This window comes from Mya arenaria, chromosome 7, assembly GCF_026914265.1.
Source record: "Mya arenaria isolate MELC-2E11 chromosome 7, ASM2691426v1".
Taxonomy (NCBI): Eukaryota; Metazoa; Mollusca; class Bivalvia; order Myida; family Myidae; genus Mya; species Mya arenaria.
In genome coordinates this window covers 3,987,501-4,013,395 of record NC_069128.1, presented here as the reverse complement: position 1 = coordinate 4,013,395, position 25,895 = coordinate 3,987,501, and the positions used below count along the sequence as shown (strand labels likewise).

Below are 25,895 nucleotides of genomic sequence, written 5' to 3'. Positions count from 1 at the left end.
TGATACAGGATCGGATCGCAGTTTTTCATATTTACGTTTGAAACTGTTTTTATGGCAAGAAGCGTTACTAACACTTGCATTTTTCGACAGTTAACAAATCATTTGAGATATGTTCTATTGTAAGTTATTTTTTACTGAATTGAAAGCATTGATATCAAAATCGGCTGATTCTGGGACAAAACAACTGTCATTCTGTGAGAGTGCAGTTTTAGAGAAAATATGAGCCCAAAAAACAAATTCCATACTTGAATTTTTGAACCAATTCATATTCATAATTACTTTTTAAACCAAGTACGATTTTTTAATAGTTTTGATTAAATTGGAATCTTGAAATGTTGTTTAGTTCTCCGACAATGAATCCCTCGGCGAGGGATATCAATTCCCGAATCTGTCTTTTTTCCTTGCAGCTGCATCCAACTTAAAACATCGTTATGACGTTCATGATCAGTCTGTCATTGTAAAATGTGTGGTCTGACAAAGCCTCTTTGCATCAATTTATTTGCGCTTGCAGAAGCCTTGGATAGTTTTTGTTTTAGCTGTCTTTGTCATCAAGCCATTTAACATAAAGGTTTTATGGTTCTCGTGAAAATCCAATCCAATTGCGTTTTAAAAAATCGATATTTAATGGATATACGTTGCGCATGCGCAATTATCAGATTCCGCTTGCGACACTCGCTAATCACCTATCAATTTACTCGTCCAAGGCCAGGCGCTTCTGCACTGTTTTGTGACAGCGATGGGGGCTAGCTACTGATTTCGCAGTTTCTTTTGATTCACAGTCTGTCTGTAATAACCGTTTAAGTGGTATTTTTGGAGTACTCAAGTTCTATGAGCGCCCATTGCGGTATTAGTCGCATAAGCTCCAGACGCCTTAGAGCAATACGTATCCTCACTAGCGGGTAAAGTCAAAGAGAATGATTACAAACCAAGATTAGAAAACAACCTCCAATTACACAGCCAATGAAATTGCAAGCATTAAAAATTGAGCTTTGTCATTAAAAAATTCACGAGTGTTTTTAAAAGTGCGACCACTGCCGCTCATCCGATACAAAGTCCTTGCAGCAGATTTTGAGTTGCCAATTCGCCAACCAATGAGATTGTATTCTAAGTTAGTCATATGACCTGAATTAACCTCACTCCGCCCATGTTTAACTTTTAAGATTTTAATTAATGTCGTTTAACTACGTGGCTGTACAATTCCACAATATATCCCAGAATATATCAGTTTGTAGACAGTAGTTCACGGAACAAACGCGGGCCATCTTACCAACGATCGTATGATTCGGCCGTGTTTCAATCGTTATGAGTTATATTTTTAAACAAAACGTTTGACTAGAAATATTAACCAAGGGTTGTTTAGATTTACAATTTCAATATGTAATTTCTTTTCTTACACTAGCTTAGTATTTAATTGAAAATTTTACGACATTTTCTCGTACGCATATTGGTAAGTTGAGCCAATAATCTTCTGAATGGTAGTAAAACAATGTCACCTGAAACAAAAAATAAGTATCATCAATATACATATGAAAGCCGCAATGTAGTCGCAATAATCGGCATTTTTTTTTAAATTTTCAATTTTTTTTTAAATTTTCATTTTTTTTTATTTTTTTTTATTTTTTAAATTTTCTTCGTGATGTGAAATAAACGCTTTTGATATTTTTTTAAGAACGCTTTTTGGATTTCATAGGAAACAATGCCACCTCTTGTTTGAAAGTTTCGCCCACTTCTCTTATATTTAAGAGGTCCCTTCCCTTGGAAAAAGTGGGGAAACATTGTGGGTTTATTAATAATTCATAGCAGATAACCATTTACATCTCAAGTGATCCTTTTCCTAGCAGTGCTTAATGTTTGGTTTATTGATATCGACTACGAAAATAGCCTTTGCATAAAATTGTTTTTATCCCATTTAAGTAACGGCAAATACACTGAAAGTGAAAAAAGTTATGCCACTTTCATGGGCCATTCTATCAATGTATATGCGATAAAAATGTCGTAATACTTGGGAATTCAGTTTAATGACTTGGTGAATGTCTGAAATCGATCAAATTTAAAGTTGCAAATTCAAATATATACATAGCGTAACTTTTCTTGCTAATCGCGTTGCATGCGTAAAGAAACAAGATAAACACTTCGGCTCGTGCGATGTGGACTTCACTCAAGCATCTCAAAGTGATACAACATCACAGACCAAACGATAAACATAATATTCCCTTTAAGTTCACTATTGAATTGACGTCATGTCTACCTACTAATGTAGGACCAAAGGTTTTACTAAAATAAAAATCAATTTTAGCGACGAATATATCTTGCACTCGTTACATGCATGTATAAATATTTATCTACTGCATTATATTTATAATTTGGGAATAAATTTATTTTATCTTCATTCGTAATTCAACTTCTATGATGATGATGATGATGATGATGATTATGATGATTATGATGATGATGATGATGATGATGATGATAATGATGATTATGATGATAATGGTGGTGGGGTGGGGTGGTTGGTAAGATTTATATTCGACCTATGTTTAAACAAAGCATAAGAGGTGGATATTTCCCACCTTGATTAAGTGGCAACCTGTCTTAAGCAGTCACTTTGACCTTTTCCCAAAGGTCCCCACTTAGTACGGGTTGTTACTGTAATTTGACATTGTTATGAAACTCAATAGGGAAAAGTAATGTTCGCTTTTTTAAGTTTTATTAAACTCGTTTCATAATGGTTTGTATTGAAAGACAACTCAAACAAGATCCTATATATTTGCACTGCATGATCCTGACGTATTTTTGCTCTTCCTCAAACGATTCCGAAGTTCGTCTATTCTCATGTTCGCTTCTTTCATCTCCGCCTGTATCTTTTTGATGATTGCGTATTGCCGTGGTCTAAAGCATATCGATCTTGCATAGATAACTGATGAAAAACTATTTGTATATATCAAATTATCCCGCAACAATTGATTTGCTCCCATGAAAATAAGATTATCCGGCCCGATAAAAGGCAATGTCACCATCGTCATCCGCGCAGGAAAATAGCTCTATTACTGAGACTGTTGGTTGACAGTCGTAATTTATAACAGCTTTTGGGTTTGCAGACAATTTCGTGATAGATGAACCCATGAAGATTGAATTAATGGATCGTATGTGTACTTACTCTTTTGACATGTTTATTCCATGCATTCGGAATGTTTGTAGAAGTGGAAGTAGAATTAGTTGCTAGATATTATGTGCCGTATCATTATTTTGTCAAACTTATTATATGTAAGAGGAATAGAGCAGTTATCTCAATACTCTTGAAAAAATAATTTTTAAAAAAAATGAATCGGATTAGCTGCAGGAGCATATAAAGATTCGAGACACGACAACGAATTACGAAGTGATCTATAATTCAAGACAAATTTCAAAAGAGGTCAGAACCGACACATACTTGACACATGTAGTAAACAGACTTAGGGTGACAGATTACCCTTGTTGTAATCTAGGCACAATATCCTTCATCCTGTAAAATACAAGATTATTCCTACCGGGCAGCTGGCACAATAATTGGTTCAAGTATGTGGGCTATGTCACTGGCCATCGACCATCACTGACAGCTGTCCCTATTGGCTGATTTCCAAGTTGTACAGACTATAATGAAACGTCTGATTGGTTGACGTTTTTGAGCGATTATATAATATTATTTGTATTAAATGGCGAAGAATGGACGATCATTTCTATCACTTGACATATTAATCGCTAAAGAAGAAGGGCTCACTGTTTGCTAAAACGTTGGACGATACATTCATAATTAGGGCTTAAAACACTGCTCCATATGACTACGATTTTCATTGTATAGAACTCTACTGCTTATATGGGTATAAATCGTTATAATGTACATGTTAGCGCAGTAAATGGTCAAGTGTATTTGCATTTGACTACCACTTTTATTGTGTAGAAGTCTACCGCTTAAAGGAGTATAAATCGTTATAATAGTATACATGTCCGTAAGCGCAGTGGTAAGCGAACACCCTTCTCACCAAAGCTGTGTTCGTTTCCCGGCCTAGGCCTATTTGAGTTTGGTGTGTGGTCACGAAGAAAGACTAAACTGTTTTCTCCACACGGCACAAGATCACACACTCGCGTAGCTCCAATGACAACGAAAGTGTCTTAGCAATGCGCGTGATATAGTTCAAGTTAATATTAATTTCTTCACAGTCGCGGAAAGTTACATAAAGTTTAAATTTAATATAATTGACATTTACTTAATTAATTTATGGACAGAAGCTCTACGGCTCCGTTGTATGACCATACATCAAGTTCCGTGTCGGGTGTTAAAGTAATAGCTTTTCTGTGTCTAAGACATGTTATAGAAAAGTTTTGTCATTAATTATTCATGGCCATCTAAACTGGAAATAGTTTCAAACGGCATTTTAGGTATTGTTACTGGTATTAATCGCAAAGATAACAACAAAGAGCCAGGTATATAATATGGTTCCTACATGTTTCTCCGATATTTCACAAGTACTAGCGCATTTATTCGTGTAATATTTCAAACCGTAAATGTTAGATGCATGCGTACAGAAATTCATAAAAGGACGTAACGTCATCGGTCGCAGGTGGTAAATTCTGAAATTAATCATTAAACGCCAATAAATGGCATATTACACTGTAACTGCAATGCGTTTTTTTGCGTTTTAAATGAAGTCATACTTTGGTTTATTGCAATAAGCTTATAACAAGTAGTTTACTGCACGTATACGTATGATAGAAATTATGATGATTTTTTTTCTAAATTAAAAACATGGCACATAACCATTGGTACGTTAGTAATATGATTTTTTCTACACATTTACTCGGAACTAGCAAGAAGAATGGGCGTGACCTTTTATATAACTAGCGCGCGGTTGAATAACAACTACATTTAATTCAATTGCACGCTATATATTAAACATTGTCATTTAAAAGATGGTATAAAACAGTAATGTCACTCTCAATCCTCGGTATTGAAATTATACACTTATTTGACTTATACACTCGCATGATAGCGCTCCTGTATACGGTCTGTAACTCGGCTTGTTGGTGTCGTTACTAATTCTTTTACTATGCATAACACCAATATTCTAAGCAGAAAGGAATATGATGAAGCAATATAAACTACCGGACGAGGCCCGGTATACAATAAAATATATGAATGTGGAGTTTACCTCTATCTTTATTCACATAGTTTACGTAATGCATGCAATATTCATTCTCATGACACGAGTTATAAGATGTCTTTATAATGCCACGGAAACTACCACGACTAGCCCTACAGCCAAAAACATACTGTAGTTGTATGGCAACAAAGGTTCCAGCAGATCAAAAACAAAAATTATGAAACGCAGAAAACAACTCACATGATTTTATTATAATCAAATATAAACAGCCGTTTACAAATCAAAAGACCTGTCTTAAAGGGATTCTTTAGTTTGCAGTTTTCTCTGGTATTAATCTCAAGGCGTGTGTCAATATATATCACTCCTAGAACCGCCTCTTGTGCCTTCTTGGTGACGTCTCTGGGAGACTCGAAATGACTAGTTCTCCGTGCTATGATTAAAGTCATCTTCCCGCTCACCAGACCGAGCGAGGACATGCATGTACAGTAAACATTTGTAAGTGAGAATTTTCGAAAAAACAAAACAAATAAGCAAAAGTAGCAAAATAATTATTGACAAAACGCACAAGTTTCCATTCCTGTAACTCTGACTTAATAATCTGTGAAGTTATACCCCTTCATTAATTGAGGGCAAAAAACAGACGAGCGTTGGCTGCTTGCGAATCTCAATAACTCATATTCAACAACGTATAAAGTCTGTGTTTGAAACTCAAAACACAAGCTCAGGCTCCATTTACACAAATACTTCAATCATTTCTTAATCCAAACCCATTTTATGACATAACATTTACCCTTAAGACCAAGAACGAATAAGGGAAACGGGAGAGCTTTTATTACATGTTACTCAAAAACAGCTTTACTCGTGAAATTGCTATAAAAGCGTGTACATCTAAACATCTTGCAGTATTGTTACAATATGCAAATTTGAAATAGTATGTAGCAGCATAAAAAAAGAAAAAATGAACGTTATAGGTAATTAAAATATACCCGTAATTGATTTGCCTGCATATTTGAATGCCTTAATTCAACAAAAGTTAGGATGTTATTTAAATCACACCTTTTTTAATGTTTTTAATTCTCCCATGGAATATGTTGACTAAAACATCGTCATGATTGAAAAAAAGCTCTTCAGCAAAAAATGAAATTGAGTACAACATTTTATTTTGTTTACAAGTACTCAATTACATATTTTGCTCTAGAATTACTTGACTTTGAAAAGATGACAAGCGGTAAAGATCAGCACATTCAATGAAAGAAAACACTTTGAAAAGGCGTCAATAAATCATGATAGTTTTAGTTGAGCTTGATCTCACGATTGGGCTCCAGAATTTGTGTTATACTGGGGTCAGATTTTAAAAAAAACATTGTAACATTTTCATTTAAATAATTGTAAAAACTGCTGAATAATTATGCTTAAAATAAACTATTTTACAATAATTTAGACACTAAAAACAAATATTTCAAATATTTTGCCAAATATAATGATATCAAAGATACCTTGTAAAACTTTTTTTATTGAAACTCAGGCTTAAGACGCTAGAGCTAATATGGGTCTATATCTACAATGTATGTAATTTTTCATGGTATTGCAAAGATTTTGACCGACCGCAAGTGAACAAAAAAACTCAGAACTCCTCTAATCTCACACGCCAATATTAGCATATATTTTTTTCTTTTTCTTATTTAAGATATGATAGGCGCCAAAATACTAAGCCAACACAAATATCGAATGTTTTCTTTCGGATTCTGTAAGAACGAATACAACTTCATAATGATCTACCACATCGACATTTTTATTTTGCCACAAAGGGTCTTTTAACTGTTTCCAAAGTATCAAGTATGTTCTTATAGTTTACATTGAATCAAAGTTTCTTCTAAGAGTATACATTGTATCAAAGTATTTTTCGAGAGTATACATTGTATGTATGAAAGTTTCTTCTAAGAATAAACATTGTCCTTATATTGTATACATTGTTTAAAAGTGTATTCTTAATATATACATTGTGTCAAATTGTGCTCTTATAGGACACATTAAGTCAAAGTGTGTTCTTAGAGTATACATTGTATCAAAGCGTCTTCTTAGAGTTAAAATCGTATTTAAGTGTGACCTTAGTGTGCATTGTATCTGTATTCTTTCAATATATATCAAAGTTTCTTCTCAGACGATAATTGTTTCAGAGTGTGTTCTTAGACAATGCATTGTATCAAAGTGTTTTTCATAGTGTATGAATGCTCCGATTGTCAGGTTTTTACCTTAAATACAGACGAATTACCTTGTGGACATTTTCGCGTCGGAAGCCCTCAGCAAGCAGTTATCTTCTCCTCGTTAAAAGGCAAACAATTCGTCTGGACTACCATACAGGAAACCCATAGAGACATTTTCTATCGAGTAAATAATATTTACCATCCCGGTCCCGTAAATAAGTGAGAGACGAACGAACAAAGGGGGACCGTATATTTTCATCCGCAGAGCAAATTTATCCTCTTGATAACAATAAATTATTTTGCCGCGAAAAAAAGGCTCAATTTGAGAGTCGTAACCGCCTTATATGAGAGTTACAAAGCATTTACGACGTCGCTGAAGAAGTTTTAGTGTTGTATTAAGGTTCTACAATGGTATTCTATGACCTTTTCTGTATAATTAAGAAAGATGTTAGCGAGATAAAAGCTGTGCTTTTTTATAATTGCAAATAAGTTTCACATGTGATGGCAAATGGCTAACTGATAGGAAATGATAAGTAAATCGATGGGTTATTTTGTGAAACGCTGATAAAAGCGGTCATATTTGCGAATAACCATACAGAGGAATATTGTTTATTTCCGTGTAATATCGCAATATATTGCATTGAGTGAGCACCAGAAACTTACACTTTTCGCTTGCAATCTTACACTGACACAATCGTATATGTTTTATTAGTTAATTACGGATATCTGATGACATGTAATTGTAGTTTATAAAAACAGCGCACCAAATTGTATGCACACATTACGTTATTGAAAGTGCGAGAAAACAGAAAAAAGTATATTTTCAACATTAGAAGCAGTGCAATCGTTTTTATTTCACTGATAAATCTCTATAAACCATGGGAAAACATGAAATAAAAGCTCGTGTTCTCCCTGTATTGTCTAGTATACAAAAATGTTTATATCAGTCATCACTCATATAATGGCTTTATTGCATTGACGTTTTTTTTTATAAATAGATTTTAAAGAACAAACTCACAAAAACTATATGCCATATTGGAATCAGGAAAACAGCCAAAACACTAAGTTCGACCTATTGGAATCCTCAAGCATTCCACCACGTACAACATCGACGTTAAGTCTGGACTGTTTGAGAAGAAAAATAATTTGTAAAGTGGTTTGATTATATTTGCTAAAGAAGGTTTTTATGTAATGCACAGTTTACGGGAATGATATTTCATTCTGATTTCAAAACACATCAGCAGCCATTTCCATTAACTGGTAAATGTTTTGATTTCGTCAATTTAAACCAAAATGCTTATTGATTGGTCATTAGTTGTAAGTTACCCAAAACATTTCAATGTGCAAATTGGCAAAAGATAAACCGCGGACAACTTGAGTTTAATGCAATTTGCTACTTCTCTGCCTTCCTGCAAGCCTAAAATCTTACCCAAAGAATCGACATTTAATCCTGACTTTTGAGAGCGCCTTCCTGGATGTTTGAAAGATGAGTCGCCACTCAATTACTTCCAGACAGTTGACAGACAGGAATGATCAAACGGGAAGCTGTGTGTATACAGACAATTACCAGCAAATCTCAACGTTTTCTTTTTTTTATGAACATTTTAGAGACTTGAGATCTAAAGATTGCATTTGTTTTCATAATTGGCTCGCTTCGTATTATGTAAAACAAGTGATAGGTATGTTTGTATACATATTAAATAAAATGACAGGCTTTTGATGGCATTATGCGACTTTTAGCAGGAATATGCGAATCAAGTTATAAAGGACGTCTTCAGGAAAGTTCGCATAATGGCCAGCAGTAACAAAAATTAATCCCGCAAGATAACTCGTATGTCGTTGTTATGGCGTCAACATAAACTGACTCCGTACCTAAAATACACAAATAAGACTATTGCTGATTTTGTTTCACGATGTTTAGGTGTTAAGTTTTTTAATAGTGTATATAATACTAATTTCAGCTGATAGCAGCTTACAGCTTAAAAATATTTATCGAGTCCGTTTCCAGGGTACTGGTAAGGGTGTCCATTTTAGGGGTCACGAGAGAGTACCCCTGGTGCGGCTTAAACTCACAGCCTCTTGAGTAAGAGGTGGATACATATACCACTAATTCACTCTCCACCTCTTTGCTATAACTGTTAAAGCCGTGCAATGATTATGTAAGGGAAGTAACTAGAAAATCTCCAAACCAATATCAAGAGGAGTAGCAGAACTTGGAGCGCATTATTCTCAGATACCATGTCATAAAACCATTCATACATTCAGTGGCCTAGAATAGCAAACAATTATTTTGGTATTTGGTTCCACGTTTTTTAAGTTTATGCCTAACGATTTGACAGGGAAACACAACAAAAACTTTTGCTTACATGAGGGCGGCACTAACTTGACACAAGGCACGCAAAACTGTGCACACTGTGCCCTTTCACGTGACAAAAAAGGAAAGTTTGCATGGACGTGGCTTTGTGGTTTGAAGAAGATAAATTTAATGTATGTCTAATTGAAGTTCTTTAAAGTACTCCGTGTCTGACTACATTTCTGCGCATGTTTTACTGGAGGTTATTTAATATAACAACCTTCACTGCTGTAACAATTACTAGGGGGGAAAGTGACTCCCACGTAAAGCGCGTCATATTTCCGTGTTTAAAACAAACATTGTTGTAATGCACATATTGTATTCATTAAAACATTAACAGATGCCAGTTCTTTTACATGCAAACTGACGCGCGGTGAGTCACGCAGCAAAAACATCAGAATTCTAGAAATAAAGGTACGCCTGTCTTTAACAAATTTCACCCAGCTGAATTATAATCGACAGGTATTGTTCTCCAGGGAGCAGGATTTAATCGTGTGTTGTTATATTCAAGTATTTATTTCTCTGTTTTCTGTGATACGTTCTGGCGTAGCACCTGTCAGAGAGATGTCAGAAAATCACGCCTGCAGTTGGCCATGAGAATCAGCCTTTTCTAAAATATGGTCTGGGGTTGGACTTAAAATTGGGCGATTAAAAAAAAAAAATTAACACTTTTCAGTCACCATAGTCTAACACTGTCCGCTCCAAACGACATTGATGATTATACAGTGCTCTGCACTGGCACCGGATTTTCAAACTCAATCATTTCTTTACAAATAAAAAAAATCTTATAATTCCAATCTAAAAATTACAATACCAAAATTGTACCAATTTATTATTATTATTATTATTTAAATGATTGAGTTTCCGGTGCCAGTGGTGCTGCGGTAAGACAGCTATGAGAAATCAAATATAATGGACGTACCTCAATTGTTTTGAAAACCGCAAAACAAATGCATATGCGTAGTCGCGCATACATAAAATCCACTCCCTGTTTTACCACATGACTGGCTTGGAAACCATCCGGACTTGTATGCATGTTTTAGGATTATAGGTTCACAACAGCTGTCAAAGAGTTTGGAAGAAACCGGGATCAATATTGATACAGATGCGGGTCTGGTTTCTCATAATCCCCCCATCTCTCCCTGTATCAATGGCAACCTTATTTGAACCAGAGATGCGCACTGTCTGTCGGTGGTTTCGAAAAAAACACTAAAACAAAACAACTTAGACTGTATTACTTACTTCACAGCCCTTGGAGTTTTGGGGTGGGTGTAATGAAACATATATGACTTTTTTAATTCACGGTAAAAAATCTTCAACATTTGGATAAAAGTCCCATAGTGTAGTGTGATTATAACTATGTTTACGGTTAAAGCTTTTATAAGTGTGTATTACGCGGCTAATACCTTAAGTCGATTCTATAATCAGATATTTCATTGACAAATGGTTGAGGTTTTAGAACATATGTCATTCTGTGTGTTTTTGCTTTACACGTTATAATATCTAATGACTGTTTTCTGAACATTCTTTAAATGTGGACAGGACGGGCGGTATATAATTTTATGATGTCTTTTATACATATTTACATTGCCATAATTTGTTGTTGTTTTTATTTAATAAAGGAAAACTGCTGTTCATTTTGCATGAACCACCCGACGTTATAAAAACGTCGTTGTTTATGTCCAATATTGCGCTCCGATTGGATTCGGGTTAAGCTATGTGACAAATGGTAAACGACGTTTCAGTTATCCAACGTTCCTTTTCGCAAACGTTCAATGTCAATAACAAACTTATCTCACAAATTTTACTTAAAATACGTTCTTTGTTTTCAATTTTTGAACAATTTAAACAGACTTACAAAAGTGTTAAACTGAGGATTGTTTCGTGTTTTTTTTGTGCTTTCATGTTGTATGAATGTTAGGGAGCGGTTTTGCAATTTCCGAACGATAATGGCGTTTTCTTGAGCATCCAGTTCATAGTTGAATCATTGCCTACCGTTATGAATAGCATTTACTCAATCCGATCGTTCAATAATCTATGGAAATAAAATAATTTTTACAAGCTTTGAATACTTTGTAATTGAAATATCCCCAGTTAAAAAGTTTGATATTACGTTTAAGCTAAAATTTGATCTCAATTAGATAAGATATAATGGGAAAAAATAATTTTTTTCAAAAACTTATTTCTATTAATTCCAGTCTATTTCAAAAGTGTTTACAGGAGACACATAATCTGACTGAGTCGTCTGCCTCATCGTACGGCTTCTTTTAACCGCTATCACAGGCAGACGACACGTTATCGACCAAAAATAATTCGTTTAGATTATGGAGAAATAAATAGAAATTGTAAGTTGATTCCCCGTGTTCAAAAGATTAAAGAAGTAGTTCCCATGTCTGGGAATTATTTTGAAAAAGTCTAAGTAAATAGAAAATAATCGGTATCAGGAAAGATGGTTCCTCGTATTTCAATTTCAAATTATAAATCAAAGGAATCGAAATGATGAGATTTATCGAATGAAGAGCACGCAACATAAATATCAAAATGTGAGGGTGGGCCTGTCCTAGAAAATCATAAATAATAGATTAAAACGACATCAAAGGGTTTATTCTATTGGATTTGCATATACATTGTATGTACGAGGGTATAGCCAGAAGCATGAAAAAGCTGTAGTTTCCTTTATATTGTATGTATCAGTTTTAAAGTTTATATGTCATTTACAGCTAAAATAGATTTAATAGCGAGCTGACGTTCGTTGAAAAATGTTAAAATGTGTTGATTTTATTAAGCAATTCCATGATAAATGATTTTTACGAGTGGGAAAAAGAAACTGATCCTTTTACAAAAGTTGTCTAAAATAAGTACAAAACTGTTTTTAACATGTTCGACGTCATGTTTACCTCAAATTATTTTTAACATAAATTTAACAGTGTTACAGAGAGGTACTACCTCGAACCTTGTGACAATATTCAGAATTCATATCGTCTTTCAAAAATGACTCTTTCTTGGTTTATTTTACAAGTGTGTGTTGTTGTTTTTTAAATGCACAGTCTGTTTATTCCTGAAGTAAAAATATGCCAACAGATGTCAACGAATCCAGTAAACATTTTTATGTATCAGACCCACTGATATGTAAATGTTAGATGCCTGGTGACCCCAAAATAATCGGGTACCATTTGGAAGATCTTTGTATAAAGGAAGAGATCCTGTAAACGTTTAAAAGAATTTTTACAAATATTTGCGTTACAAGATTGTAAAATAACTCATTGAATGTCAAAATTGTTCAAATAAATAGCAAATATATAACAAATGTAAGAAATGTATATATATTGCACATTAAGTCATTAATTTGAATACTATGTGAAACAGCGAGTACAATTGGTTAAATAACGCCATATTTATCCAACCAAAAGGGAATACTGATATTTACCACTGACGTCATAACGCTTGCGATACATACAGTATTATTCTTTCTCTATTCAATAGACTAGGGGAATCTTACATTTAACACGTAACTAGCATTAGCCATTCAATCAATTAACTAGCAAATATACTTGCAAGAGAAACGTCGTTAAAATGCATAAAATATCATTTGCAGGGTAATTTTATCTTATTTCTTTTTCTTTGATCTCTTTCTAACAAAGATATCGATATAATAGTAATTTCCACTCATGTTTAAGACTCTTGCATTTCAAGTACGTGCTGCTCTGTCACCTGACAGCTCCAAGGCGGTAATCCCATCATGTCCACTGACCGCTCCAAGGCGGTAATCCCATCATGTTAACTGACCGCTCAAAGGCGGTAATCCCATCATGTTAACTGATTGCTCTAATGCGGTAATCCCATCATGTCCACTGACTGTTCCAAGGCGGTAATCCCATCATGTCCACTGACCGTACCAAGGCGGTATTCCCATCATGTTAACTGACCGCTCCAAGGCGGTAATCCCATCATGTCCACTGACCGCTCCAAAGGCGGTAATCCCATCATGTTAACTGACCGCTCCAAGGCGGTAATCCCATCATGTCCACTGACCGCTCCAAGGCGGTAATCCCATCATGTCCACTGACCGTTCCAAGGCGGTAATCCCATCATGTCCACTGACCGCTCCAGGGCGGTAATCCTAGCATGTCCACTGACCGCTCCAGGGCGGTAATCCCATCATGTCCACTGACCGCTCCAGGGCGGTAATCCCATCATGTCCACTAACCGCTCCAAGGCGGTAATCCCATCATGTCCACTGACCGCTCCAAGGCGGTAATCCCATCATGTCCACTGACCGCTCCAAGGCGGTAATCCCATCATGTCCACTGACCGCTCCAAGACGGTAATCCCATCATGTTCACTGACCGTACCAAGGCGGTAATCCCATCATGTACACTGGCCGTACCAAGGCGGTAATCCCATCATGTAAACTGACGGTACCAAGGCAGTAATCCCATCATGTACACTGACCGCTCCAAAGGCGGTAATCCCATCATGTTCACTGACCGCTGCAATGCGGTAATCCCATCATTTATACTGACACCTCCAAGGCGGTAATCCCATCATGTTCACTGACCGTACCAAGGCGGTAATCCCATCATGTTCACTGACCGCTCAAAGGCGGCAATCCCTTTATGTTCACTGACCGCTCAAAGGCAGCAATCCCATCATGTTCACTGACCGCTCCTAGGCGGTAATCCCATCAGGTTCACTGACCGTACCAAGGCGGTAATCCCATCATGTTAACTGACCGCTCTAATGCGGTAATCCCATCATGTCCACTGACTGTTCCAAGGCCGTAATCCCATCATGTCCAATGACCGTACCAAGGCGGTAATCCCATCATGTACACTGACCGTACAAAGGCGGTAATCCCATCATGTTCACTGGCCGTAACAAGGCGGTAATCCCATCATGTACACTGACCGTACCAAGGCGGTAATCCCATCATGTTCACTGGCCGTTCCAATGCGGTAATCCCATCATGTACACCGACGGCTCCAAGGCGGTAATCCCATCATGTCCACTGACCGTACCAAGGCGGTAATCCCATCATGTTCACTGGCCGCTCCAAGGCGGTAATCCCATCATGTCCACTGACCGTACCAAGGCGGTAATCCCATCATGTACACTGACCGTACCAAGGCGGTAATCCTATCATGTTCACTGGCCGCTCCATGGCGGTCATCCCATCATGTACACTGACCGTACCAAAGTGGTTATTCCACCATGTCCACTGACCGTAACAAGGCGGTAATCCCATCATGTTCACTGACTGTACCAAGGCGGTAATCCCATCATGTACACTGACCGCTCAAAGGCGGCAATCCCATTATGTTCACTGACCGCTAAAGGCGGCAATCCCATTATGTTCACTGACCGCTCAAAGGCGGCAATCCCATCATGTTCACTGGCCGCACAAAGGCGGCAGTCCCATTATGGTCACTGGTCGCTCAAAGGCAGCAATCCCATTATGTTCACTGACCGCTCAAAGGCAGCAATCCCTTTATGTTCACTGACCGCTCAAAGGCAGCAATCCCATCATGTTCACTGACCGTACCAAGGCGGTAATCCCATCATGTTCACTGACCGCTCCTAGGCGGTAATCCCATCATGTTCACTGACCGCTCCTAGGCGGTAATCCCATCATGTTCACTGACCGTACCAAGGCGGTAATCTCATCATGTACACCGACCGCTCAAAGGCTGTACTCCCATCATGTACACTGACCGCTCCAAGGCGCTAATCCCTTCATGTACACTGACCGCTCAAAGGCTGTCGTCCTATCTTGCTCGACGTATTGTAAAATCATATCTGATGTATGCATGGTCTGTTGTACGTTGTAAATATTACTTTTTAATAATGGGCGGAATGTGCGTAGCATTGTCTGACACATTTTCAACGCAAAAACGAACGCAATGACAGTGTTTCGGATAAGTGACTTTTTTATTGATTTAGTATAGTTCTTTATGATCTCCTTTTTCCGATTTCATTGGCAAAATGTAGGTTGTACATATTGAACGGACGAGGGCCGTCACGAGATGTTTAATTGAAACTGATACAAGAATATTTAGAAAAAAATATAAATCTATTATTCGTTTGTCATTAATTTCAAACGAAGTTGTTAACTTTTCAAACTAATTCATGACGTCTTTTGATGGTTTGCATCAATTGTCTTTCTTGGTTTATTTGATATGCTTCTTCCATTCACGTAAAGGGAAAGTGTGTAAGATTGTTGCACAGCCCGTAATAGTTCAAACAGGCAAGACAGGCGTCAAGGTTGAAATGACTCTGTAATGGGTTTGCCCGCACTCATTCCCCCACCCCCTCTTGAGCCACTAAGCCACTTATTCACATCTCTGAGAAAACAAGCAAAAGGGAAAATAAATCGCTCTTTGAAGGAATTAATAATAAACATTAGAGCCCATGCAAATGATAGAGAGATGATGCTGTGGTTGCCATGGAAACGCGTTGGTGCGCGATTTATCCAACAGTTCTTATCATACACATAACGCTACAATAGTAATTTTGGTGATAAAGTTATATTATTACTTGCAACTTCTAAGAACGGATCGTCGAGAGCGGGGAAAGTGAGGGATTATTGAAGAAATGTTTAATACTCATTAACATCTCGTGGGATAGCCGGCTCCAGTAGGATAGTGACTCAATGAATACTGGAAACAGTTAATCACATAGTATTGCTCAATAACATATTTTGCAATGTGAATGGAGTATTGCTCCTCATTCATAAAACCTGTGAGCTAAATGGATAACGTGTTGATGCTGACGTCTGGAATCAATTTCATAAAAGTGTATGGTAGGTCAACGTTTCTAATTTGTTACATGATAAAAGATAAATAAATAAATATAATTGATTATTTTATTTGTTACACCAACAGTTTTATTTAATTTGCATGTTTTTTCACTGTGGTAAATGAAACATTTTAAGACATAATGTTCCAATAGAAAGTATGAGTGTAACGCTACTTAGGGAACAATATTATTTTGTTGTTGGAAATATGTTTTGGTGGTTATGTGAAGATTAATGCTTTGTCTCATTTTTCTGGTGTTTTAGTGTGTGTGTTTTTGTTTCATGTTATAGTGTCAATAAATTAAATCAATAACGATACATGTCTACTGATAATTAAGTTATATTAAAAGTTTTTAATGTGAGATCTTTGAACTCGTCGGCGTTTGATAAAAACATATTCAAACTTTATGTACTGCTAGAACTAAATTTAAACAATAAAAAAGTTAAAACCAAAAATAAATCATTCAAATTTAACTTGTTAAGTGTATGTTGACCTTGATTCGTGTCACGGCCTTTTATCAGGTTCTTGGTACATTAAAGACTTCTGGGCTTATGCGTAGCGTGCTGTTTCTATGATATGCCTTAAAAAAATATATACTAGCATTTTATTGTAGTTTTTTTCAGGAATTTTCGCCACATTGAAATTGTGTTTCACCCCTACTTATCAGATTTATTTCATAGATAAATCTCTTTAAATCAGCGGAAAGCATATAATAATACATAATACATCTCAATATATAAATCATACACGAAGAAAACATAGTTAAAATACATGTACGCTCAGTAGTATAAAACATCGATATCTAAATAGGAGTTTGGAGTTCGTTAGCATCAACAACAATGGGGTCTACCATTCCAGGGCTGTAAAAGAGTAGTAAATGAAGATATATGTGGAAGGTATGCATGGAGAAGCAGGGAAATTTATCGCTTCACAGACACATACCATGATTTATGGCATCTTCTTCCTTCATCATGAGGTGAAATGCTGGAATACTTATAGTCCACTTGGAAATTATTATATTTAAGTAGAATATATTTTGTTTTACCAAGGTTACTATAGTTAAACTTGATCTTATTATTTAAGATGTTAATAGACAATACACTTTTAAATGCTTTAACATGTATTGTTTAAGTAATCGTCTGAATGAGACATTTGCAAAAGAGGCAATCGATTTCATTCAAATCTATGAGATACAGATTGGTGTTATATTTAAAGTATATATGCTTTTCGGTGGTTTAAAGAATGTTAAAAATGAAATAAAATTGATTGTCTATTGTTTCAAACAGTAAAAAATAACACATTGATATTTTTCACTGCTTTGAAATTTTAGCCTGCTCTTAGTTACAAATAAAAATATCGCCGCGCACAGGTCTGGGGCGCAATTTAAACGATGTCATTTCCGAAATGACGTGACGTGCGTATACAAAGTGGCGCAAATTTCTGAAAAACTACAAATAAATGACATTTTTATGTCCTTTGTAGGCATAATATAAAAAATGTTTGTTGCAGTGTAAGATCGCAGTTTATTTAACGCCTTGTGAAATATTTCACGAGTAGATATTTCAATCTTTGCTCTAGAATTAGTCTTCCCTAACTGAAAGTGAACCAACGCCTTTCACAAGGCATATATTTTTGGCATTCTTTTCATTTATATTAATATCCAGCAAAACACCTGGCCAAAGCATATCTCTTGAATTGATATCTGCATTCTGTCAGAACATATTGTATCTATATTCAGATATAGCAACCTCAAAATACAAAATTGGAAACAAAAATTCCCTGCCTTTTTTCCAAATGACTGGTTTTGCAAATCAATTACATACAAATGCACACGTGAGTTTCCTAGATAAGGAATGTATGTTTTTCAATCAGACTGGTTTCATGAGTTTCTGGTTAGATTGCATCATGCGATAATCGAAGGAGATTATCAGTCTCGTCAAACGGTTCATGAAGGGCATTGTGGCCATTATCGAGCTGAATATTGCAGCTGTATTGATCTTGAAATGTATATATATATACCGTCAGTACCAAATGAGATTGCTTTTTTTCAAGAAACACATGTAGTCTGCTATTATGATGCATCAAAGGATTGATCTTAATTGGATTTCAATGAGGGAAAATGACAAAGTGAACTCGTCCAATATTCTTATCACCCTACATTTTTTTTTTATATTCAGGCCGTGAAAAGTAAAAAGGGTTAACCAAGTACTGTATCGTCGATTTGTTGGTCTACATTAATTTGAATTTGTCTTTATTTTTGTTCTTGTCTTGTCAAATTACTTTAGTGATTATTCTTCATAAAGAATTATCCCAAACAAAAATCACGTCCATAAATCGTCATCATCATCATCATCATCATCATCATCATCATCATCATCATCATCATCATCACTATCACAACAACAACAACAACAACAACAACAACAACCACAAAAACGACGAAAAAAAAACAACCATCATCTCATCTTCAACATTATCATCATCATCATCATCATCATCATCATCATCATCATCATCATCATCATCACTATCACAACAACAACAACAACAACAACAACAACAACCACAAAACGACGAAAAAAAAACAACCATCATCTCATCTTCAACATTATCATCATCATCATCATCATCATCATCATCATCATCATCATCATCATCATCATCAACAACAACAACAACATCATCGTCGTTGTCATGAGCAGCAGCATCATCAATTATTCACCACACAAATCGCCGTTTTTGTTGCATTTATAATCAATTCTGTTTTCAATGTTTCCATAGAATCACATTATTTTAAAATAAACCATTAACCACCAGTAATACATTAACTAATTAAGTGATCAAATGGCCCACCCCACTTACCAATTACAAATCATGCTTAGCTTATTAACACAAAAAATATTACCAAGACTCCGTATTATCTCTAATTAAATACAGCCAGTGGTCCATTAACTACGTTTTACCGATAGGTGGCGCTAGAAGGTCCAAGATGGCGACGATAAATAGTCTCCAGGGACACATATCTTTTGCAGACCATCATTTATTTGAACGATCGTTGATTAGGTTAGCTTCTTTTCTATGTTTCGTGTCCTAAGTGTGTTAATCCTCTGAACTAAAAACTCGGACCAAAAGCGATGCACCATTAAGAGCAAGCGACAATTATAGCGCCATTTTTTCATTTCTAAATGAGACAATGAAAGTATCGACAATCAAACGTTATCCTTCAATTTGTATTTTAATATAGAATTAAATAAAAAATAAATTTAAAAAAAAATGTTTTGAATTGGCCAAATGAATTTCGTATAAGATTTGTCAAATACGTTGACGCAGTAATCTTAAAAGTTGGAACAAAGCGCGTATTGGAATGTCTAAACAATAAAAAAGGTATCGATTTGATGAGCAAAATTTGATTGGTATGTTAGTTTTTTGTCTGTGTTATTCTACCACAGTCAAAAACCCCTATGTCGAACTCTGTTTTCTCGATGCTCTGGTTATGTCGAACTATATTATTATTATTATTATTATTATTATTATTATTATTATTATTATTATTATTATTATTATTTCGGTTTTCTTATACATAATTTGTATTTCGGTTATATCGAACGTTCGTTATCTCGAAGTATTTCCCAAGGTCCCAACGACTGAGACCTAACGAGTTGTTGACTGTATTATGAAGTGAGATCCAGAAATTAAGACATCATGAACGTTCCCACAGAAGCGGTAAACATTTCGATCTGTGACCTAGAACGGACATCCTAAACACTAGGTTTACTACGCACTAATTAATCGTTTGATAAAGGTTCCTAGTTTAATTGTGATAAAACACTTTTTTCGGAATTCGTGGAGAAAATGGTTCCCTTGGCAACGGAAAAGATCGCGAAACCATGTTGGAATAATAATTACAGTATTCCTCCCTCTAATACGACCACCTGGGGCTATGAATTAATGCCAAAAGTAACGCTGGAAAACTAGGCAATGATAAAGCAATGAATCTGTTTTATTCTGTTTAACGTGTTGTAAGGTCAGAGTTCAGACAAGATTTCGTTTAATAATGGTCGAAATCTGTTTGTAATTAAGATAGCGTTGTTCGGATCTTTTTTTGATCCGGTTATTTTTTCCGGTAATTATATTTTTTTATGTATTTGACCCCATTTATGCTAGATGTAGTTAAAAAATAGTCACAAATTTAAATTTAGCGTAATTTACGTCCTTGTTCCGGAACCAAAAATGTCGTATTGGCAGACCTATTGACGTATTTCCAAATTTTATATGACTTGTTCTCACAGTTCCGCTGACAAGCTATCTTCATTTATGTATACATAGAGTATTTATTTATTTTTACTTTTAGGTTTTCAATCATTTGTTAGACAATTAGCGTACTTGACCATAAAAACGTACGTTGAGAACTGATTTAGCCCCGACCTTATATAAAGCATTTATTTATGTACCTTAACTTACACGATAACCGTTGACAACAGTGAGCCTGTGCTCATAACAATACGGATAAACAATATGCCAAGTTTGTCGCCTGTGTGATAATCCAGTGTCAGTTAAATCACTTTGTACAATTCCTTCTGATCTTTTAAATTTTGAGAATACTGTACTAGACAGCCTTTTAAAAAACCTGAATGGTGTTTAATGAGTTCTTGATTGTCAGTGTATTTAGGAAACATACATTGGCGCTTAAAGTAAAACAGAATTTTTGATAATCAGTTAGACTGTGATATCTTAAAAGGATGCAAAATCTTATGCCGAATTATTTCATGACACTTCAGTATTACTCTATTCAAAGGTAGTTGTCAAACTTTAAAGTATAGTATACACAGCGTGTAGCATGATGATTATTATTATCAATTAGTCTGTGGAATTATTTTTCTTGACAACTTTTTAAGTATAAAGATTGTTGCGAAACTTTAAATTGTAATGTAATCTTTCGTAGGTGCAACAGTCCAAAAATGTGTAAAGTGTAAATGTGGTTCATACCATTTGAATTTGTCGTCTGTGTAATTTGACAATGGGACAGGGTTAACGTGGCATCATACCAGTTCTAAGTTCATTATACAAAAAGGGATCCAGCTCATTATATTTCAACACAAGAGCATGCATACATATAACAAACGTGATGACATGTAATGACTTCAAATCTAAGCTTCCAATCAATATCTTCTCTCTTCAAATGCATAATATAGAAACATTGCTGCGTTACGTATAATCGAAGTATTTGCACAAGACATCAAAGGATAAATTATATCTATTTAAGAGAAGACTCGATAGTGTTTTGCAATATAAACGTTATTAACTCAAACTTGAACTCATCAGTGCGTTCTTCTTTGTGAATTCCGCAATGTCTACAATTTCAATGAAACAGTTCAATAAACGTAGAATTATCAAGAAGAGGAAAACATTGAATGCATGTTGTTTTTTCTCAATTGAAAATGGACCCTCTGTCATAAATGGTTTTCAGTTGACGGAATGCTTGAGCTAGGCGTATACTTGTTTCCGCTTTTTTTTAAATACACAAACGACACGACAAGCCTTCTGGAAAAAAAACAGGAATGATGGTTAATGAGTATATTGCCAGATGTATACTTTTTTCCCTCTTGAGTTTTGCGTTCCGGCAACAAGCATTAACATGGCTGCTTACAATTTACCAAAAGCACAGGACTACATGCAAATGAACGGTAATGATTCGGCCCGGACTCATTCATTAGCATTCATAGATTTCTATAATTATTACCAGCGTCTTATGTCCGCCTCTTATTTATGTCCATCATATGTCTTAACTGTTAATGTGGGCTAGTTGGCTCTGTGCTTCGAGATAATGCCTCTTGTCGGATATGGATTTTGTGTGAAATATGTTCTATGAATGAGGATATTGAGAAATGTAGGTACTTGGGTATGATTTACATGTATGGGTGCTCGTTAGATTTCTAGGGAAGGTCAGAGGTATAGCTCAGTCATTGAACTCTGGGGTTCTATGACGATGTAGGGGCAACGATGAGAGTGTGGATAGGGTGGCTCTGAGGTCCTTCGACTACGCTTTGGTTTTCTATTGTACAACTCTATTTTACAATGGGACGTCTCTTCACTTTTATCGTCAAGTTTCCGGGCACGTTCGGTTCTACATATTTCTTTGAGCAGTAATAACATCTACATATCTAATATTCATGATTGAGAATTTTCATTTTCAGATTATTGTATATTACATTTTCATTAAAAGGAGTAAAATGATCCTTCAAATGGATAAAAAAGCATGTTGTTTTTAAAACACACAGCACTTTTAACAGGATTATATGTCCCTTAGCCCTAATAGTGGCCTGAATTATTCGTATGCAAACTCGATTTCCAGGATTAGTATTTTCGATCTGTCATCATCTATGTCTTACGTTTTAATCCGATATAAGTCATTTGTAAGTGGTTGCATATAGATACTGTTGTAAACTGAGGTTCTAATGATATATGTGAGTTTATATTATATAGATTTAACCGTTTACATTTACTTCTTCTAAGTCACTCCCTTTGGCACGATGTTGCACAAGAGTGTGGACTTGTGTTACTGAAAAAATAGAAGAGTCTAATTATACTTCACACTAGCGGTAAACGGGATGTGGGGCGCATGTGGTGCGCGCCTCCCCTAAAATCGTCAAGATTTACTATTGATTGGAGGAAACCCTAAACCCTCCTGTCACCATTTTAAACCATTAAGATTTCGGTTACGAGGGAGGGGCGACTGTCAAAGGGTTGAGCCCCCCTAACGTCAATTCCTAGAACCGCCTCTGCTACTGTCTTCAGCCAGAGAGATGTAATAATACACACTTTCATATTAAGCATAATCAACATCTCATCATACGGTATATTTCATCAAAGAAGTAAACATCAACGAAATGATAACCATGTTTCTTCATATTATTTGTAATGAGCTTTGTTTCTTGGTCAATTTGTTAAACATCATAACAATTTTACAGTATTTCTGTAATTTAACACGTAAATCAAACGTAATCTTGATCAATATTCAATACAGCTCACTTGCGGATTTAGGGTGGGGCGTATCCCTCCTCTTAAAGCTGATGGAGTTGTGTTAATGTGAATATTCAAGAAAAACCATTAAAATGCAATATCTCGGAGAAATGGCCAACCCCTAACCGATTTAAATCATATATTTTTCGATTCTGATTTAGTGGTCAAAGGTATTACGTTGCGCCGAAATGTTACGCTCCCTCTTACGCCAAATTATGGACCCACCTCTTAAGCTTGAATTATTTTTATGATTTTGGCTACAATTTGATCATACAATACATCATGTGGGTTCTTCCACTAATATATAATGTAGATCACTTCATCGTTCAGACCACTGCTTGACCTGTCATCAATATTGCATGGAATAGGTTTATTATTTTTGCCAAACATAAACTTGGCAGTGTTTATTCGTATCAATAAAACTGCACTTACTTAGAGGAATTCAACCCGACAAGCACTTAGATTCTGAGATAATGGGTTCAGATTGTCTAAACAAAGCGTATTGGGTGATGCTTTTTGGAACCATTTAACCAAGAGTGACCTCGGCTTGCTTGTAGGCACCTAGTGGTATTACAAAACCACTTTGTACACATAAAATGTCAAGCAATTTATTGCCAAAATAATGCTGATTGTTTTCTTGAACAATTAACCATCATACACCTCGAAATGATGCTTAGAATAATTTGACCAGCTATCACATTGGGTATAAGTGGCCACAATGTCCAGAATCATGTTCTATCAAAATGTCAGATGTTCTTGTTGATGCTGCTATTCTTTCTAGGTCCTTTTACACATTCATTGAACAGTTTTGTACTAATCTGAATTTGCTCAATCCTTAAACACCACTTATAATACTTTTATCATAATTTGGTATTTGGAGCTAGTGTTGCGCATGTTCGTCAGAACACAGCAACCACTGTTGAAAACAGCAACAGAAAATGCATACTAGACAAATACCATGTCACTCGAAGCAGTATGTAAAAACTGTAAACTTGAATGTCTTATAATGTAAAAGAACATATGAAATGCCAAATCTAATAAGTGTGACAATACGAATGCGACTTTTTCAGAGCTCATTCTTTACAATGCTTTCGATGTGGTTTTCGTTTTGTCCACATTTTCGTCGCGTCATTTATTTTTTTGGAGAACATCTTGCCAAGATGATACCATACCACGAATTACTTCAAAAACACAAATTTATTACCGTATTTTTATCTGTCAAGAAGCCAGTGGTTGCTCCAGATTTGCACCAATGGCTCATATATGCTAAGGATGTCGGTTACCATCAATATAGATATATCACGCCTCCAACATGAGTGACGCAACGCCATTGGTTCAGGACTGGTCACGCGGTGACCCCATATATTTCTATATTGGGTCATCAAATTTAAATCGTACCAAAATGGCGCTTTTTTCCGATTCTGACGAATATTCCAATGAATAACACTTCAACATGTTAACATGTTGTCGACGTGATATACACGTGACGAGGTCACCTACTAACACCGAAACTTATAATATTGGGCGCTGAAAAATAACCAGATTCATACGCCTTTAGCATACGTTTATGAGTTAATTTTCAATATATTACCAATAGGATTGTATTATTACCAATAGGATTTTATCATTGTGGTCACGTATTCGTCGTAAAGACTTTTGAATAGTGAACTTCTAGGATATAGAAGCAGAAAAAAAACTCAGACACATTCTTAGATACAATTATGAGGGATTGTCCACTCTATTCTTTACCAACGAATATATTTCCGCGGACCGGTCATTGCAATGTGGAAAGTATGTGTCCAATTAATCAGATGTAATGCCTTACTAATTAGCCAGAAAATGTTTATCTACTGTGATTAGTTAGTGGTTTACGTTGATGTCCCTAGGATTCCGTCCGTAGTCACACAGTTCTTGTCCAAGCTGTAGTACTGTCAGATAGTGATCTTCGTTTTCGGTCGCCTTCTTATAACAATGAGGACATTATTTGACTGTGTTAAAATATGTAAGTACTTTTAATTTAAAAATGTTACTCTAATAAAAAGGAGCTTGCGTTAGAATACGACTTTCGATACGATGTTGCTGCTGCAAAGTTGGCATTATTTATTGACAAAATGATTGTATGATTAACTTAAATGAGATAATTCTTTAGTTTATTACTTTGAGGATTCGATGAATTTTGACTGACAGAGTAATGGATTAATTGATTGATTGATCTAAAGGATTGATTGTTTGTTTGTTTGTTTGATTGATTGTTTGTTTGATTGATTGATTGATTGATTGATTGATTAATTGATTGATTGATTGATTGATTGATTGATTGATTGATTGATTGATTGATTGATTGATTGATTGATTGATTGATTGATTGATTGATTGATTGATAAAA

At 35.6% G+C, this 25,895-nt stretch overlaps 1 protein-coding gene across 11 annotated transcripts in view; it reads left to right on the top strand.

The window, feature by feature from the left end:
* LOC128240333 (innexin unc-9-like) overlaps positions 1 to 25,895 on the top strand; it is a 361,166-nt gene that overhangs the window by 323,339 nt on the left and 11,932 nt on the right. Inside the window, exon 1 of one of the 11 annotated variants that reach the window (XM_052956937.1) lies at positions 16,250 to 16,494. The exons of the other annotated variants lie outside the window; for them this stretch is intronic. The gene's annotated coding sequence lies outside the window, so the exon portion shown is untranslated. Of the gene's footprint in view, positions 1 to 16,249; positions 16,495 to 25,895 lie in introns of those variants that run through there. 11 annotated transcript variants of the gene reach the window in all.